Source organism: Syngnathus leptorhynchus, chromosome 1, assembly GCF_054491065.1.
Source record: "Syngnathus leptorhynchus isolate UIUO chromosome 1, UIUO_Slep, whole genome shotgun sequence".
Taxonomy (NCBI): Eukaryota; Metazoa; Chordata; class Actinopteri; order Syngnathiformes; family Syngnathidae; genus Syngnathus; species Syngnathus leptorhynchus.
The window spans coordinates 8,269,685-8,284,886 of record NC_141195.1 but is presented as its reverse complement, the minus strand read 5'-3'; the positions used below and the strand labels follow the sequence as shown (position 1 = coordinate 8,284,886).

The 15,202-nt window shown below is 39.8% G+C and overlaps 1 long non-coding RNA gene across 2 annotated transcripts; it reads left to right on the top strand.

The window, feature by feature from the left end:
- The first annotated feature begins 10,535 nt into the window (after window positions 1-10,535).
- LOC147061749 (uncharacterized) lies at window positions 10,536-15,124 on the top strand. 2 transcript variants are annotated; one of them, XR_015066836.1, is made up of 4 exons: window positions 10,536-10,765; window positions 11,139-11,279; window positions 11,351-11,444; window positions 12,986-15,124. It is a non-coding gene; the product is annotated as an uncharacterized LOC147061749 (long non-coding RNA). The 2 variants fall into 2 exon arrangements; XR_015066835.1 differs by lacking the exon at window positions 12,986-15,124 and having other exon boundaries at window positions 10,540-10,765; window positions 11,351-12,947.
- Window positions 15,125-15,202: the final 78 nt, after the last annotated feature.

Genomic DNA, 15,202 nt, shown 5'->3' with positions numbered 1-15,202 from the left:
ATTTTTGTGGGCGCTGTGGATAACTATTGGTCTCAATGCTTTACTTGTCACGAGCAAATGGAATCCATTTATATTAAATCGTGCTCATTAAGACTATGTTCTATTGGAGACTTGTCTAGTGACAAGTGATGATACATTCTCCAACATGAATAACTGCAGCCACCCTAAAAACTTTACTAGCTGTTCTTTTCTGTACAGTTTAAGGTTACACAAATGTAAAAGCAAAACCATTACAATAAAAACGCCTTTTCTTCGGCGATGTGTTTGTGATCACTGATTACTACGAACTTAAAACAAAAACAAGCCATGCACATAACTTATGAAACTGGCGCTTTACAACAGCTTCACCACAAGAGGGCGACATGCCTCACTTTTCAATTAAGTTCAATAAAGGCAGCAATGCCAAAATGAACTAGTCAAACCATTTTAAACACTGCGCATATAACTTGCTTACCACGTGTTAAGACTCCACATTTTAATTAATCTGTAAATTGTGCAAGTTTTTAACTGCTTCTGTTGTTTCTGGTGTCATGGAGTTCATTGAGCTAAACATTTTAACTTTTGAATATCTGTGCGTCAACAAAATCAGATCGTTACACATTGAGATACCCTCATTTGTCTTTGTCTATTTGAAGGAGGCATAAACATATTAGTGCTCTTAACAATGTTGCACTCACGGATGCCTTTTTTTTTTTTTTTTCCCAGTTAAAGAAAACATACAGCGTGAAATCCAGAGTGAAATCTGTCTCAACACAAGTTAAATTGATTAAATTGCTCTTTTCTTTTAGTTTAATTGTCAGATAGATGACAGATGCAGACTACCTTTGTTTAGCCATCTCAAAGCAATCTATTGGAAAATTGATTTGACAACACGGTACTCACACTGAAGACGTGTGTATGTATGCATTGTTCTGATATTCCATTTGCAGTCTCACCATGTGAATTATTGATATGACAGACCGCAGCTTCCATTGTCAATACATCTCCCTAGAAACAGATAGAACAATACCCTGAGCAAGATCAATAGATGGAAAGACCGAAGCGAGGTCGGGAAAGCGAGAGGCAGTTGATGACATGTTTGCTGACAATAAAGTTGATACATTTTAAATCAATCAAGGCAATTTGAAATTTAACAAAAAACATTTTTGTTCCGTTGTTTCCAATGGGGAAAAATGATTTCAAAATATGAGTGGTCTCACAACAAAGTGTCTTCCACTTCTACTGTAGAAAAGCATGCACAGTCCCCTTCTGCATGGCCACGTTTATATAGGGCATCATAACAACCTACTTAGGTGGTGTGCTGTAATATAATGAAAGGTCAAGATGTGCCTTTCCTAATTGAATTCCCAATGTATTGTGGTGCATGTGGGGGGTTTTTTTTTCCTCACGGGGACAGCGTTCAAGAGCTTTGAATCCCACGCTCCGGGCTCGCTGAGAGAGTGGGTGTATGATTAGTGCAATGGCTAAACATCAGCTCACGTCAAACAATATCAAGCAAAATATCTTTGTGTGCCGCCCATAAAATAGGGCAAAGCCTCGCATTGGGAAAAGGGGAAAATATTTTTGTTGCATTAATTTATTTATTTGCATTCATTGCTATTCATGCAGTCAAATTGTGTCATTATTGATTATTTTTAGATGCATTGTTATTTATGAGCGACACAATACACCTGAGGGCAGAATTATTCAGCGTATGCAGCTGTACTTGGAGAGGTCTCGTCTGCGCAAGTCGTGTTTAACAATGACTTGTTTAGCTATTTTGCAAGAATCCAATGAATAGAAATGGGATGGGAGGGGGCGCATACTGCACATCTATTCAAATTGAATTATTTAAAAATTTCCCTCATAGTTTAACCTCCAATATATAGCTAAGACAAATATTTTAAAATGGAAACTAGCAAATTATTTTGAGTTTTCAACATAACTAATTAAATTAATTCTGTTTCATGAGATGCTACTGCTACTACTACTACTAATAATAATAATGATAACAATAACAATCAGAATAATATTGTGACTTAACTTCATGCACAATTCCAATCTCAACACACATCTTGCATGCACTTGTTTAACACATTTTTCCTCCTAAGTCCAAGGAAAAGAATTGGCTGCATGGTTCGTACCTCAAAAAGTTGGAAAGCCTAGTCCCTCTTATTTGAAGCCACTACTCGAATACACTCAAGAAATGATAACTTCAAACAAAATAATTAAAATGTTATTTTTTGTCTAGGTAAATAAATTGAAAATGAGTATGGAACTCTATTTTGTCTCAGTGGTTTCAAGACACAATCCACCAACAATTAATTCCAAAGACAATTTTAAATGATCTTAATTGACTACTCATCCCTAATTTTTATACGACAGCGAAACAAAAAATGTCACTTATATGACTGCCCAGAAACTTGACACGAGGCTGTCACTTTGCCTCCAACAAACAAATGCTGCTGTTAGTCACGCTCGTCACACACGTGCACGCTTGAAGGCCCGAGGTGGGCGGGATCAGATTGACACTGTGTGACAAAATAAGACAACATAAAGCTATTGTCTTGTGCTTTTTACCTTCACCATGAGCAAGTCTCATGTGGACTGTGAACTAATTTTGACACAGATATGGATATTTTCCAATACAGACTGGCTGACCTGGCACAAAATGACTATCTCGATGATTTGAGGCCTAAAACTGAAAGAGAAAATGTCATTTGACCTCAGCTAGCCATCCTGAGTGTAATATCATACATCGATCAATATGGCTCTTGCAGTGAACAAGTTTAAGAGTTGAAAGCAGATCAATAAAACAAATAAAGATGCAAGCAATAAAGTGTGCTCAACTAGTTAAGCTTAGCAAAAAATATAAATCAATGCCAGGATATTGGGGGGAAAAAAAAGGAAGTGAAATGCTCTTGAAGGTTTTGATGAATATAAAAAATGACTTGCAGTCGCCACCTGTCAACACAATCTAACACTTACTGGAGATGTAGGAGCAAAATGTGAGACACAACTCGTCTCCACTGTTGACATTTGAAGCAATGGAATAATGTGGCCTTTACAAATCTGTGATAAAATCAGCAGAAGGCTACAATGGCTTGTCATATAGACTTAAGCTGTCTCACTGTACTAATACTGGTGGAGCAGCCTAGGAAAACGCTTCAAATCAAAATTAAGCTAGTTTTGCAAACCAAACCACACAATCTACATCAAAGTGAGTCACTACACTATCGCTAATATCTGCAACCGTATCTTTAAGTCTAATTGGAATTTAAAATGTACATCATAAGTAAACAATAGGGATGGTAGCCTTTGCAACATTGCTCCAATGAGCTTCAACTTCCTCATTAAAAAAAACAATGCCAGAGATATGCTGTATATATATAAAGCGTTAATAAGACTGAATCATGCATGTCTGAGTCAGCAAAAAAGATGTGTGCACGGTCAACTTTATTCTGCTGACTCCATGGTTTAGGCCTCGGTAGCTTCCAAGCCAATAATCCTGCCGTCATTTAAATGCGAGTCGGATGACGCAAAAAAAAAAAAAAGCGTTACATTTCTTATCTTTCCTCATTTCCACGCATGCCCTAGTGTGTACACAAGAGCTGACACTGGGACAGAAGAGTGTTCCTACTTCATTCTCCGAGCAGACAGTAAATCCTGAGAGGGATGCAGCCTTTCCCCTCGAGAGCCGATTTGCCGCCCCTTCTTCCCAAAGGCGCTTAGATGTCCGTGGGCGTCCTGTCACAGTCATTTGGCAACAGTGTTATCAAGGAGGAAGACTGCTGAGAAGACGGTGGATTATTCCAGCCAGCAGAGCCTTGTCATCTCTTTGGGGGCTCCGCTGGGTGGCTACTTGAACATAGAAAGAAAACCAACATGATGCATCCACACATTGATAAAAAGTGAAAATGTAGAATTCTGGTTCTTAGCGTGAATGCAGAGGATCCAGTTGAGCCAAGCTAAAACAAACCAACACAGCAAACCGTGATTCTTGAAGATATTCAAGATAGCCACCACGAGGTAGCAAAAATGAGAAGATTACAAATATGTTTTTGTTGATTGAATGTTCAGGAGTGTCTCAATGAATTGACAATTGTGGAACATAACTCCAGTTGAAGGAGGTTTTTATATGCCAACATTCTTCTCATGGGAGCCAGGATGACTTCCAGCAAATGTCAGCACTATCCATCCAGTGGTTCTTTCAAGAACACGTGATTTGTTTTTTTACAAGAGGAGAAGAGACAGCAAAAAGCTAGACTTTGTCCGTTGGGCACAGCTCAAGTTTTGCTGGACCGCTGCTGTCAACTTGAATTAGTGGACAAAAACAGAAGATCAACTGTTCAACACACATGCTCCTCAAGAAGAGACAACTTTTCATTGCTGCGTTCACCCGTGAGAAACAATGGAAGATACATTTACTGTCATTGCAATATACGTGACTGGACAGTGAGATGGTATAAGATGAGGTTCTCTGTGGATAGAATTCAAAATAATAAAATCATTCGATAAGACTAGAAGGACAGCAATTTTACCCTTTTTTTACCCTTTGACAGCAATTTCACCCTTTTTTTAAAGGGCAATAATGTAGGGGGGAAAAAAACACCGATCATCATCATTAATGTAATATTATACTCATATTTAAAATGGTAATGATCTAGTAGCATGATGGCAAATTGAGTAAAATGTCTGCCATCCATGTCATGCTATAATAAACACACTAAGAGACAATTGATTTGCTTATACCTTAGGATGCGCGAATTTTTAAAGATAAAAAAATGGCTCCTATTTATATTGACTATTTATATTGATTATTGACATAGTGCCTATGAGGAATATAAGTCAAATCTATATGGATACATGTATGATTAAGCACAATCTTTGTGTGTGTGTGTGTGTGTGTGTGTGTGTGTGTGTGTGTGTGTGTGTGTGTGTGTGTGTGTGTGCATGCGTGTGTGTGTGCTTTTTGTACAGCACGTTTCTGTAGCATATGTCTTAAGAAATCAGGACAGTGGAACCAGTGACCTATTTTACATCAAGTCTTATCAAAATCTTTCATGATTTGGCCTTTTTTTTTTTTACATTTTAATGGCCACAGTCCTGCAAGAAAAATAATTAAAGCGTTCTTAAACCGTATTTCATATCGCCTCTCTTGTATTTTAACTGAGCTAAGAATAAACTTAAAAAATGTCAGGGACAACCTTCATCTGGACCCAAGAAGCTTAACTCCGCTTTCACCGCTCTAAAGGAGAAGTTTTCTCAGGCCTCTGTCACCCGCAGAGAAGAATTATAATTTTGGTGACCGGGAACTTTTGTCCATTTTAAGTTGCCGCATGAAGAGTGGCGTCACTGGCTGGAGGGCACCGAACAACCCGTACTGGTCTGGACCGACCACAAGGATCTGTCATATCTACAGTCTGCCATACGCCTGAATTCCCAACAGTCTCGCGGGTCTTTGTTCTTCTCACGGTTCTATTAGTCCATCTCTCATTGCCCTAGCTCCAAGATCACCAAACCAGATGCTCTCTCACCACAGTTTTCACCGAATGATTCTGAAGAGGAACCAGTTCAATCTATTGCTGTCTTCCAGCTCCTGGATCCACCTCGCTGACCTCCCGACAGAATCCACTCCTCCCTGCCGGCACTTTGCTCACTCCACCTTCAAAGGACGAGTTCTGTTGCTCCTGTCCCAGACCCTTACCTCTGCCATTTCATTTGCATTTCAATAAACACTCCAAGATCTCCTCCGTCTCCTGAGTGTGTTCTGCATGTGGGCCGAAACAGTCGCTAAAACCATGACAAGAAACAAACAACAAAATGCATTAATTTATTTCTAAAGACATCCCAATAGAAATACACAAGGAAAAAGCAATACAAAACATTGAGTGGGAGACCTCATGAACCAAAACATGTTTGAAACATAACATGGTGTCCAGACACTTTCTCTAAAAGTCTAATCAGAATGCAAGATTAGCGTTGGCATAAACATGGCATTGCTTTATAGTTAGTATAGAAAGTGTGATATAAATTTTAAGCATTATTGTTATTATCACTTGGCTCCTTATTCCCAGGACTCGACTACGTGATGTTTTTCTACTTCAATATATAATCCCGACAATTGCTTTTGTTCTTATTTTGCTCTTTGTGCTTGTATTATGCAGGTATAAATCTCCAGACTGGAGATTTCATGGGGATTATCATTTTTTTTACCTGAAATATATATATTTGCTTACTGGGGCGCTGTGCATGTCTGAATTCTGACAATAGGATTCATGCATTATTGAAATTAAAAGAAAATTTAGACGGATGGATGGGTGGGTGGGTGGGTGGATGGATGGATGGATGGATGGATGGATGGATGGATGGACGAGTGGATGGATGGATGGATGGATGGATGGATAGATGGATGGATGGATGGATGGATGGATGGATGGATGGATGGATGGATGGATGGACGGGTGGGTGGATGGATGGATGGATGGATGGATGGATGGATGGATGGATGGATGGATGGATAGATGGATGGATGGATGGATGGATGGATGGACGGGTGGGTGGATGGATGGATGGATGGATGGATGGATGGATGGATGGATGGATGGACGGACGGGTGGGTGGATGGATGGACGGGTGGGTGGATGGATGGATGGATGGATGGCGAGAGGGATGAACAGACGAATGGGTGGATAGAGACAGGCAGGCAGACAGTATTTCTTTCCAGATGAGTGGTTCATCCGTTGGATTGTTGATCGTTGCAAGCGGAACTGACGACAGTAAATAACGAGCTGACCGCAGAATAAAAATAGAAAGACGGCGAAGCTCCAGACACAGCAGTGGCCCTCGGGAGCCAGCAAGGAAGCACTGAGGAGGGGATTAGCATAGCTTTGAGTGACCGAGCTTTTGTCCGGCAACATCTGCAGCTCAAAGATTTGCCATGCAACACTTCGATTTGCACATCAAAATAGGCTCTTGGTTGAAAGGCTGCACCTGCTTCAAAGTCCCTGAACGTCCTGGTTGATGTCTCTTCTCCACGATGAATCCCAAATGGCAGCCGGGAAACGTCTCTTAAACGCGTTATTAGTTAGCGTGGCTGTCCAGTTAAGCTCTCTCAGCAGTTGTCTTTACGATCTCATTAATTTGCCATTAGCATACGGAAGCTAGTTTCCCTTCAAGTGCTCGTGGAGCTGCAGAGCTTTCAATTATTTAAAGCTGGCTGAGCACTTATACCAAAGACAGTTTTTGCGTTCTTGCTAACTGCACCTCATGAATTATTAATACAGATGATAAAAGGTGAGGCCTGTTGAATCTCAGCAGTTTAATCAACGTTTTAACCTAATTAACACCGGAACGAGACATGAATGATTGTGACCTTTGATGTTTTTGTTTAGGATTGATTCCCCTTAGAAATGAAATAAATGATATGAAAAAAAACCTGACCTCAAAATGAAACTAAAAAAAATCTATAGGCAGATTGGGGACCAAAATGAGCAGAAACAGATGGAATAAGGATCAGTTGAAGTCAAGCACAGGAGTTGTGATAGGCTAATACTTCCACTCCCTTATTATGCTCGCTGGCTAGCTCGATAGTTGCGAGCTGAAACAAAGTCAGCTGAAGCAGATACGCAGGAGAAACGGGCTCCTTTGAAAGGCCTCATCTGGAAACAATTTCTTATTTGCCTGCTAATCAGGTTGGCCTTCCTGGAATAGATGCAATCTTCAAGAACAGGAAGCTAGGCAGACCCTCATTCAAGCCTTTGAGGGAGACAAGAGGACAAGGGAAAGTCTTAGATAAGCTCTTAATGATCTATCCTGGAACAATAACCCCCACGCTTCCCTGCAAAGGTAGACGGTGTCATCTTTTCGTCCTGCTTTAATTCAGTTAAAATTGGAGTTAACCAGAAGCTGGTTAAAATCCATCTAATCCAATTTAATTCGATTTAATTTTGTCTCTTGGTGTATTAAATTACTTTGATTAAAGGTTATGTTTGGAACATAATTAGCAAAAAAAAAAAAAAAAAGGACAGGAGGGTTCAAACACAGTTCACCACAATTCAGTGACAAAGTCAAGTCAATTATAAATTGATTTTACAACCTTTTGGCAGGGAGGGCTCCAAAATGAATCATACATAGAGAAATAATTGAAGCAGAATTGTCAGAGAATACAGAATCGCTGCATCTGTTTTAACTTTCCGTTCCCAGGTTTTGTATTAAATATTTGCAGATGGCAGGAGATAGATATAAAAGCAAATTACATGAATGAAATTGCATTGTATTAGATTGGATTTACTATCCAAAGCATCCATCCCCCAAAGATTTAACAGTAAAAAGATGAAAATAGATCATTGGTTGAATAAAAGTATTTGTGGTTTTGGTGAAGAAACCTACAAATAAGACATCATTGATAGGTCCATCCATCCAATTTCCACAGCACTTTGCTCATTAGGCCATGCTGGCTGGAGCCTATCCCAACTGACTTTTACATCCTGGACTGGACACTCAGACAGATAAAACGTGGATTATTGTTGTAAATGAATTCCCTACAAATAATCCTTATCGTTTTTTCCTCTGGTGGCACTGAGTTCTTGTTTGTCCATAATCCATCCATTCATTTTCTATTGTACTTGTGCTCATTGGGGTCTTCAGAAAGATGAGTCAATGCAAGCTGACTTTTGGTGGGAGGCAGAGCACAACCTGCTTTGCAAGTCGCTAGCTGTTCGTCGCTACTTACGAGCCCGCAATGCTGCCCTTCTCCGTAATAGTCTTAATCTCCAGTGTCACTACCAGGAGTCACCAATTCCAATGTCATGCATGTTTTATATGTCTCTGTGGTGCAAAGGAAAAGAAAATCCATCTTCCAAAAAAATGTCCAAATTGTTTATTGCTCCTGTGCTCGAATGAAAGGTTCTAATTTGTCATTGAATGCCACCGTATGCTAACGTTAAGATGATAGACGTTAATGATCTTGGCAATAATGCTGTGTTGAAAGTACATTGAATGAACATAAGTGTTGACAAATAAACTGCCTGGAGCAAGAACAATTTGCATCTTATTTGGAGAACTGTTAGCTATCTGGCTAACTAAATAGTGCATGTCTGCCCAAAAGAGAACGTAATCGCTTGACTGTCTTTTTCAATGGGCAGGTTAAGCACCTTTAACTTGACGCTGGCATCAGAGGCATGATGGGCTGGGCAGATCTCAATTCCAATCCAAATGCTTTAATCCGTGCAGATTTGATTCAAGAGCTCATTAAAAATATCAATCATAAAAAGCAAACACAAATTTGGAATCTGATAATAAGGCACATTACTTTCCATGCCATGAGGTTAATTGCTGTGTTGTTGTTTCTGACAAGATATTGTTTTGTTGTGAATGTATTGCCTAGGAATCATCTTGATCATCCTTGGTTGTAAACATTCAGTGGTTTCGCTAAAAGAGGTGTGTGTGTGTGTGTGTGTGTGTGTGTGTGTGTGTGTAGGACCTCCTCATCACAAGTGCTTTACCTCAGGAGAAGCATGCCCCATGAGAATTTGTGACCCGAGGGAGGCGTTATGACCGTCGACTTGAGAAAAATAAGCCCAGTGGTCGTTAAGACTGCGTTTAGAAGCTGGTATCAAGTAGGTCACCTCGTCCAAATCATAAAAGTAGGGTGACAAATACAGCTGGGTTGGGAAGGTGGGTGGTTGAGGTGGGGGGGGGGAGTGATTTTGCATTTGCATTCAAGGCACTTGATATTGTGTTTTTTTTTTTTGTATTCGTGTGAGGCGGTGTACTCTTTGTGTTGTCACCAGGGACGATGTGTTTCATTAAGTCAACAAATGAGGTTTGGTGTGCATACACAGAATACACACATACACGAATATTGTACGCTTAGGTTTGAATAAATTTGCGCATGGACGGGTTATGACAAACTCAAATATTTTGTCACTCTACTACTGTCATAGCTCACCTGTTTTCTGTTTTTGGTCATATGATATCGACATGTTGAGTTCTTGGGCACTGTGATGTCATTTTTAGTTGACAGCAAGTGGCGAAATGACTGACCCCTGAAGTGGATTTTGCTGCTTAATTCATGTTGACAAATGCAATTTTAATCAGAATACAGCGTTTAGACTAGTGGGAGTCCATAGAACGTCTTATTAAAAATAATGTTTATTTTTTTTTGACTTGACGTATCCTTTAATAACGGAGCCAATTTGAATAAGCAAGCTATTTTCCATGCACGGCCTTGTTGAGGAGAATTGATTTTATCTGGTACAAGAATGATTCCTTTTTTATTTGACGATTCACAATAAAATGTATTGAACCCATTGTTTTAATTATGATATTTTTTTATAGAGCCAAGTCATCAAAACAGATTGAAGAAAATCGAAGTGCAGTTCAGCCCGTAATTTTTTTTTGAACTTTCAAGTAGTGTAAGTATTTCTAACGCCCTTTTGAAAATGAACAAGCACATAGACACTTGTTGCATTCATTTTCTACATAATCGGGCTCCAACGTGTGCGTGTGTGCACGAGCGCGCGCGCGCGCGCCAGTGTATGAGTGCTTGCTTGAGTGCGCGCGCGCGCACGCTGTTGTGCCCTCTAATGAGCGCACTCCGAGGCTGACGATGCAGCTGGGAGCAGCATGAGTTCGGAGCGAGCGGAGTATGACATGGTGTGTCAGAGAGCCGTGACCCTCATTGTGGACCTCTGCCTGCACAACAGCTCGCTGTTGGAGCAGGACACGTGTCAGGACTTCCTTTTCCTCTTGTCCGGCCACGGCGCCAAACACACGGATCAAGGTAAGCACAATCCCGATGATGCGTGCATTCTGAATGTGTCAACCAGACTGTTGAATTTCATTTGTCTTCTTTTGCACTCTTATCTCTAACCTGCCATGTACAAAAAGTGACAACCCCTTTTAATTTGGCTTTAGTTTGTTCTGCTTGACATCTGATTTTTTTTTTTTTTTTTTCCGAAGAAGGCAATATCATAATTTAAAACACAGTCGGCTGATTCCATTGTTTGATCAAGTTTGTATTCAGTTTCTTGGAACAGTTGATGGGCGGCACAGTTTGCATGTCTGCCTCACATTTCCAAGAAATTGCATGAGTTTGGATTGCATTGCTTGTATTAATTGTCTTTCTCCAACATTCCAAACGGTGGATATTAAAGTCGGCTGGCATAGGCTGCAGCTCACCTGTGACCAGAGTGAGGACAGACACTATAAAATATGACATTGCTGCTACTATAACCAACCACCTGTGAAACAACCCCAGTTAGAATGTCATTTTTAACATCCAGATGAAGGGCTTTGTGAGTCACCTTACTTACTTCCACTTGTATCTTCCTTTGTTACTTTTCTGACATTCTTCTCTTTGTTGAAGCTGCTCATTGTTTTGGAAAGGCCACAAAAGTCTCCCCACCCCCATAGCAAAACACGACAAAAGTTCATTCCTTGCTGAAAATTGGCCTCTGGAGGTATGCTGTGATCTCAACTGATGACTAAGAGACCTTGTTTCCTCCAAAATCGTCAAATTGAAGACCTTGGGGCTATTGATGCATCTTTTCCACTATAATTTGTGTATTCATTATTCAGTGCATGCCACATTTCATTCTCAATTCCTGAGCCAAATGCAGCAACAGCATAAGGAAATGATTAAATTAGTAATCAAGGTTTCTTATGAACAATAATATTTGACATCTGTGTATTAAGGCGAAATAAAGAGACACCATTTTCAAATAATAAAAATACAACCAAATTTACGTGGTTAAATAATCAGAATGTAGTTGTAAACGTAGCACCTTTCAAGATGGTGGCCGTCAGATGTCCAAACAGGTGTCGCCTTTGTTGTCAAGTTGTGAAATCAGAAAGTTAGTTGCCGTCAGCAGGTGCAATCCAAAACGCTTTACTGCCTTTTCGGTGCTGGCACCGTTCCCGCTTGTCGACGCTGTCATCCCGCATCATTCTCAGCGTGGGGGTTTTATCGTACGTCACCATGCCACTGACGTCTCACTATATCAAGCTGCTGTCGCTGATGTAAACAGTTTCTGCCACGTGAATCTTCCAGACGAGATACTTGTGGTGATGTTGAGGTATAGAGGTTGCAGTGGCATTTGACGTCTCCTCATATATATTTTCCCAAAATGTATATTGGGAACTGAATGGCCCACTTATGGAATTGGAAGTTAAAATCCTGCCGTGTGTAGTGTGACATCATAGCATAGCAACATAATAGTGCAAAACACCAATTCAGGCAATCGCGTCAAATTTGAGCACTTTCCTTCTTTAGTGATCAAAGTCATCATATCCTTGGAGTATTGGATGTCTCTGAAAGATTATCTTGAGCAATTATGAAGGGGATTTTTTTTCTGCCAGATTTGTTTGGCTGCTTCTGATAATGGTAAATGTTAACAGCAAACAAACAGTGGAGCAAAGGGTTGCATAACTCCGCGGCGGGGCTTCAGTAGGGAATATTCAACTTAATCCAGTTTTTATTACCACTGCTATCATGTCGGGTTGATATAAAGCAACAATACTAATTGATTCAAAATGGATAAATTGAAGAATATCATTGTTATGTTTCAGCACAGTACAGTACAGTGGTCCCCAATTTTTTTTTTTTGGGCCATGGAAGGTTTTCGCGCAAAGACGTAATTTCATTTTCATAATAATTTAATCATATTCAACAGTTTCAAATAAAATTCCCCATAAGGTTTGCTCATTTTTACAGTTTTAACAAATCAAGTGTTGACATTCTTGCATATTAGGTCATGTTTTGAGCAAATAATTGATAATACAAATTTCACGGACTTGAGTATGATTGATGTATGCAAGACAAAATCAGGTGGCATATTTAACAATAATAAATGATGCTGTTTTGCAATGTCAAATAAATGCAATTTTGTAATGACATCTTGAGCCTTGTTTGCATGGAATCTACCCGTGTGAGATTAAAAAAAAAAAAAAGCAATATCTTATCGTGACAATGTTGTTTGACATTTCTCTTTATGGTTAACAGTTGAGTGAAGCATAATTCCGGATGCCTGCAGCTTGAAGTGCACATGGGATGGCTGTGAGAAGATAGATTTACATCTTTTGGAGCCAGATTGATCTGACAACTGTCGGTCGTGTTCCTCATGATACATATTCAATTTTGTTCGATTCATGTTGTCATAAAAATTTGCATGTACAGGATTATTGTCAAAGCTAACGTGACGAGGACTCCACAGTATTAAAAGTGTTGCTTCAATTCAACTTCGTAGAGAGCTTTTGGCAGAGATACTATCTGCGCTGATGTCACAACAGATTACTACAGTCACCATACTTAATTGTGGGTCAGCTTGATTGTCGCCCCATGCACATCTTCATCGGTGTGTCACGTGTTCGGGAGCTGCCGATTCATCTCATTACTGCGGGCCATGAAGCCCACTTGAATGTCAAACCTTATTTGGCTCAGTTGGCCCTCTTGAGCGTTGAAATCCGGCTTCTTTGCTTTATGTTCACATTTTTGACATAGATTCATGTTGAACTGTCACGTCCACACCAGTTTTGTCCAGTTGAGTCCTGTTTTGTTTGAATGATTCCCAGCACAATATTAGCAGTGATGTCATCATGGGGTATTAAAGTGGTCTGATCTTGTCATTGTCTAACAAAACCAAAACATTCTCAGAATTTCTCACTGGACATCTTAAAACGGCTATGAGGAATTGACTTTTTGTTTGTATACAAATAATCAGGTCTCGAAAGTGAAATACTCACTCAGTCCACAATCACACTTAATATTCATGTACATGGACAACCACTTTACGTATCACAGTTAATTTGTTTTTTTATTGACTACAATGAAATGACCAATTAGCGATTCTGAAACTATCTGAGTGACTGAGAGGAAAACAAGATATGTTATTTGTTGACCAATTAGTTCCGCCCTGTTCGTATGAGGACTATCACATGACCTGACCGCACCCACTTGCTGCTGCTTGCAAAACCTAATCAACTGCTAATCTGCAATATTGCTATTTACACCAGAGAGTGGCTCAAGTCTGAATGCCTAAATGAAGCCTGTAGAGCTCGTGGGCAAAAAAGGGTGCTGAACACACACGCGAACACACCAACCCATACAAACACCTTATTAGAAATTCCCCTTTCATTATCAGCTGTGTGGACTTGAATTGAGCGGCCCTATTTTTGATCACATTTATCCCCCCCCCCCCCTTGAGCTTTAGTAGCCTTCATTGGAAGAGGATATTTGCATCAGCTGTCATTCAGCACTGCATCATACCTTCATCACAAACATGCATATAAACACAAAGAGATCAAAATGTGCAACATTGATTTGATGGATGGATGCTTGCGAGTCCATGTCGGTATAACTCTGTCGTAATAGTACAGGCAAGAAGTGATCAGGAGAAGGAGTCTGGAAATGTTTGTAAAGTGAAAGAAAGTCAATTTGAGGATGGATTTGATCAGTCGGAGGGTTATTGTGGTCATAGCCTCATCCAATCTGTAACATGCTCCAGCACGATTGGTTCATTGCTCAGAATTGGACATGTCTCAAGAGTCGGAGAAGTCAGGCAGATCTTGTGGGACCAGGAGGTAATACAGGGCATATTTCTATCCACATGATTGTGCTTTAATATAAAAGTCCAACATTGGCTTGAATACCAAAGAAGCGCTTGTGTAGACAGCATTACAAATGTGCATTTCTTGCGCTTTCCTTGAGCACCTTCGGGTCCCTCGCATGACCGACTTTAACATTCAGACGTGACCGGGGTGTCCTGAAGGTGCACATTTTATGTTATCTCCTACATGAATTCTCCAGGATAGAATCAGTCGCTAGGAATAACTATGCCATGCCAAGCTATGAATACAAATCTCTTGACTGCGCTTATAGCATCTTACAAAAGTGGGTTCACCCCTCAGTAGGGCTGACACTATGGAATATTTTTAGAACTGATTATTCTGTCGATATTCCATCGATTAATGGAATAATCAAATAAAATTACATTTTGCATTCAAAGTCATTAAGTGGATACCACCCAATTATTGTTCTTTAATTTGTATTTTTCACTGATCCAAAAACACAATGCGATTCATTTATTTTTGAGGCCTTTGTTTTCTGAAATAAAAACTGATGGTTGCAAATGTCTTGTTTTGATGAAGGATGAACTATTTTCTGTTTTTATGAATGACTTGAAAAATATTTGGATGACATTTGAGAATTTGGACAATCATA